This window comes from Haliotis rufescens, unplaced genomic scaffold (genome assembly GCF_023055435.1).
Source record: "Haliotis rufescens isolate VD_foot unplaced genomic scaffold, xgHalRufe1.0.p SCAF_64, whole genome shotgun sequence".
NCBI lineage: Eukaryota > Metazoa > Mollusca > Gastropoda > Lepetellida > Haliotidae > Haliotis > Haliotis rufescens.
Genome location: NW_025964355.1, coordinates 1,471,987 through 1,477,382, shown reverse-complemented (window position 1 = coordinate 1,477,382; position 5,396 = coordinate 1,471,987).

The window sequence follows — 5,396 nt, the reverse complement described above, 5'->3', positions numbered from 1 at the left end:
TTTGCCTCTTGGATCGGCTTTCCTATCTAAACGTTCCTTCAGCGCGGTGATAATTACCCCACCAATTAAGCGTTTAATTACAATAATTACGTCCCTCAGTAGATTTCTTTGCCGTTGATCAAAGGCTCTTTTGTATGCACTGTTTACTCGTTTCACAATAGGGGGCGCCCTTTTATTCAGCCCGGTCCTGCTGTTTGACGATGACGTAAACGGGAAGTGACCAGTCCCCAAGGAAACGGCACGACTTCCGGCGAGGAAACCGCACGGTGGGGAAATATTAGAGTTTGTATGTTGTAATGAGATTTTATGAAGTCTGCCAGCGAATAAAATCCGTTTTCAATAATTACTTTATTTGCGGGGCAATTTGGAAATACGACACCCGTCACACCCTGGTTTTCACACCATCGTGAGTTGACGGATTGTTTCGCCTCGACACCTATATTGACTTACACCGCAACTCCAAACAACACCCCGAGCAGGTTCCCAGACCGGGAAATGACGACTTGGGTGGACGTGGACCCTGGATTACCGTGTTCTCCTGCACAGGAGCATCAAGTCAAGACAATCCTCATCAACATTTGGATAAGAGCCGGGGAGACTGAACACGAGGGTTGAATCTGTGTGCATGGAAGAATTTCTAACGACCCCAACGCGGCATTTTCCTCGTTTTGTCGGATCGGAAGTCAAGTGATGTCGACGAGCACGCTAATGCACGTGAGAACGCGGCCGCAGCCGTTACCCCTGTCATCCAAGACCACAGGCGAGCTGTGTTGGGAGATTTCCTTTCAAGTAAATGTCCAGGGAGAGAGATGTATGCACCCAACTTTGTTAAAAGATAGTTGCGCTCCCCAACGGTCTTACCGCCAGCGCGCATTATCTTAAGTTTCCTTTAACGCGTCATACCCCTGGGTCCCAAGAGATGCACGTGCAGAACGAGAACGTGCCGCACATAGCGCCATCTATTGTCGTTGTGCCGGGGTGTTTAAACAATAAGTAAAAACTGCACGAGACCTTATTATATGCAGGCGTAGCTCAAGCTCGCGGCATATTTGTGCGGTATCGTGGCCATCTCGTTATGGGGAAGAAATCGTACCATATCGCTTTTATCATACCACCCTTATCATCAGCAGGTGCTGGCCAACACAAGAAAGGTTTCTCCATTTCCGTAATTACCTGTGTCAACATCGCTTTGTTTCAAGTGTGTGTTTTGCATCTTTAAGGGCCTATCTGAAAGGAATAGCGCGAATCTCAACTCACTATGTGTCCTTCCCAGGGCTGCCCATAGCTAAGATGTTGCCAGAAATGTCATCGGAACAAAATAGCACATCTGATTCCGGACTGGATACGGGGCCACGGGGCGACGACGGGGGCCTGATTAAAACTGACACATAAAATGGTTTGGAGAGGTTGCTACTTGCTGTGGGAAAACAGGGACGGAACACAGTCTGTTTGATGTTGACAATAAAGCATGGGAACGTATTCGGGTTAAAGAGCATCGGATGCCAAGAAGGGTTCAAATGGCATTGTGATATATAACGTGCACCTGTTTAAGATTAAAGTTCATTGAGCATGTTCATACAGTGAAACCCTTTGTATCCGGACCCTTTGTATCCGGAAACTTTTCCTCCCCAACGATTAATGTTGGAAATTCATGTATGGTTTTTATACGACTCGTTTACACGGACATTTGATAACCCGGACTCTTTCATTGGGAAACAATACTCCGGATTAACGGGGTTTCACTATATTATTTTATGAACACACTGGCAAAAAATGTAAGTTTGTTCAGATTCGGAGATGACTTCATAAGCTGATATTTTGGGGGGTCTTTTAGGATTTTATGTTGTGTTGTAAAGGCTTACTGTAATCGGATTGGAAAATAACATTGTTATTTCACTGTTTTCTTTTAAGAATATGGATAGGGGTCTCTTGTTTGTTGTTGTCGCCACAGTAACTATTTCACGACAAACTGTAAATAATCGAGACTGGTACAGACAAACCAGTGGTTGATATTATAAGCAACGGCTTACGACGTCACCAAAACAAGATTACCAGGCCTGACTGCCAGGCCTTTCACCACACGGAGAAGATGGCAATGGACCTTTTCTGTCCCATATCCCACAGGGCGTAGATCGATGCTCATTATATCAATCAATGGATTATCTGCTCCTGATATGATTATTTACAGACCGTCGACACACAGCTTGAATTTTGCTGAGAGCGGCAAAATCAGATCACACTGGGGTTTGTCTTCTGTGGAAACATTCTCCATAAATATTCTCACAACTCACCAGTATGTGAATGTGTGCTTTAATATGGAAGACCTTTTTTAAGTTTCATATTTTAAATACTCTTTATTGTTTTTTTCGTCTTTGTAGTTATTTATTTTTTGCATAGATAAGCTTGCCATATTTCTGATTTAACGGATCTATAAACCCAAGTGAGTGATGTTTTTCATAAATGTTGTAATGACACCATCAGGGCCTAACGTGCAAAGTAAATTACTTGAAATAAATAAGACCCTTGACATGCGCAACTGAGGTCCATAAATCATAAAACAATATCTATATAATTACAAATATTTCAGAATGGCCACAAACCCCACAACAACATCAATTTCGGCGATGTTTAATTCAGATGGGAATACGGCTATGAAATGAGAATTCGTTAAGCTCCAAGTCAGTTACTTAAATCCCCTCGTTTTTTCAGCCACCACAAAGCGATATCATCACATAAATATTCATTGTAAAAAAATATTTTTTTCGGGCTTAGTCTTATTTCAAAAATACCATTATTTTCTTAAAGTTGTCCCGCTTGTGTGAGATGCACGCACCTATCTCCTGGGGAAGCCATTACGTTGATAAACGACCAAACTGAGCCAAACCGTACGGCTTGCTGGAGAAGCTGAGAAATAGCACCTGTTCCGTCCGCGAGGTTTGTCACGCGACACGTCTTTTTAACGCCTCATCGGTATACCCCGCGTTGTAATTACTGCGATAACAAAGTAATGATATAGATACTAAAAACAAGTGTACATAGCCTTGTACATTTCAGTGCCGTTCATCGGTCTCGAACGCCGACCCCGGAACAGCTGGTGCTGTCAGTCAAACGAGCCTATTTCATGCCACGATGCTTGGCTTTGTGGGTTATCTCCCTTTTAGTAAAAACTAGCGCTGATTTAATGGCTTCGGTAAGTATCAAAACATTTGTACACGTGTTAAGAAATAGTTATATATCGGTGTAGAATATGTGATAATTTCAAGAAGATAAGGGCCTCGTGATAAAAAAGGGGAGTTTATCACATATAACACATATCTCAGCAATCTCCGGTTTAAACCGAAGCCCTTTATAAGCATCTGTAAGCGTCATTATATCGAGGGGGTGGGGAGGGGAGGGGGAGGGCGGTATGATGGGGTCGGATTCTTCATCCCGAAGGTTAGTTTTTTATATTTGTTAATAAATATGTAGCCTTAAATTCAATCTATTTTCATGCATCATTTTGCTGCGTCGAATATACCAATACGTTAAATGTTCTCTTAAGTTGAATCATGTTCATTGTTCCTTGAATTCAAAGTGTATCAATTTACATCCAAAATATCATTAAACGTTGAGGGAAGGAAATGAGTATTTTGTTTGAAAACATGAAAGATTTTATCTATGAACGTTTACAAATACTTGACCCGCCAGCGAGATATACTTGTCTCTGTAACATTGATCTTTTTGCTGTTAAGATTGCTCTACTTGTTGTTAAGATTTCTCGTAGTTACTGAAGGGTATTCAAGCGACCTCAGCTATTCCTGAAATGGGTTGAACAATTTGTCAATTTGTGAGAAAATGATCATTCGTCTTCTCTAATGAGAGACAGGCGGTATGAACGGTTTGCCCCGCACTGATTCGATTGCTAACATAAGACCAAGATCACCCTTGTGTCTTCAAAGGAAAGCTATGGTGACATTTATTTTCTATATAATAGGACTATAAATCACTCCATCCCACCAATTTGGTCCATCCAGTGACACGTGTTTTGAGTATAAAAAGGCGATTAGCGTAAAAAGTATGCAGCATTCTACTGTAATCACCATAATAGCAGCCACTGGTGATTTAAGCGAGATTGTTGTCCTACAAGGATTTCTCTGTAGGAGCTGGCATCAATTCCAAATCAAAGACTGAAACTAACCGCCGATGAATGAAGCAAAACATTGTCTTAAACGGAACGACCTATGAGCGAAACCGCATACGGTTGTCGTTATCTAACGTAAATGGGCACGCTGTCTTCATTGATCACGTGACACACCGCCATACCTATTACCAACACTGTCGCCCAAGGAGACCATTATGCGGAACAATAAAAGCTAATTCTTGACTTCTTTATCGCTTTGAGAGAAACCGAACGCGAGAGAATTCGTGCCTCTTTCTTGCCTCCCGGTGACCCTTGTGACATTTTCAACGTGTTGATGGTTGGTGTATGTCGGACCTCTAATATTGCTGCCACTAAGCGTTTGACCTTTAACCTTGATAGAGGGGCGCACGACGTCGTTTAACGTTTAGTCGTTCAACCCAAACCTGAGTTACCCCCCTTTTTTACACGTCAAACGACGTCAGGCAACAATTCGGTTTTGGGGGGATCAAGGGTGGGTTATTCAGGCCTTCGGCTGTGGTTAGAGTGGGGACGAATAGCCATGCAGGAATTAGAAGATCCATTAGCACCAGGACTTAGTAATACCTGATGGGAGAGAGATGTTTGTTCTCTCTCTCTCGGTCCAGCAATCAGTGTATTTCAGTGTGCTAAATTTCCTCCAATTCCACATCTGGGGACGGTTTATAAGCTATAATCCCCCGTCCAAACCCCTCGTCAGAAAACCATTCAACTCACGCTCCGGAACAATCACGTGACACTTTGCCATTCAAAATACTTTTTAAGTATTTTGCTTTTGTCATTTCATTTCATAAATCTGATAACGTAAAGTTCAGGGGTTAACGCAAAGTAAGTCCCCCCTTTCCTAGCTAGATGTGTCGTAACTGGGAGTCATTTGGGAAATTGTTCGATTTTTTACCCTTTTAACCGGTACTGCATTGGAGAATAAAAATATTTACAAAAGTCAATGATGTTAAAATACAGGTAAGGATTTTTACTTTCACTTCCCGTGATCATCAGTAGTTTTCATATTGTAGACGTACGAAAAGCTTTCAGAGAACGGTTTTAAGATACTAAGATTTTGAAGTTTAAGATATTTATATACACTATTACGCATTTAATTTTATAGATATTGACTTTTGTGTAAAGACTTACGGAAATACGTGCAGAAGAATTTATAACGTGCAGAAGAATTTATAACGTGCAGAAGAATTTAATACGATTTAATAACAACTAAAATAATCAACATTTTTTTTCTATT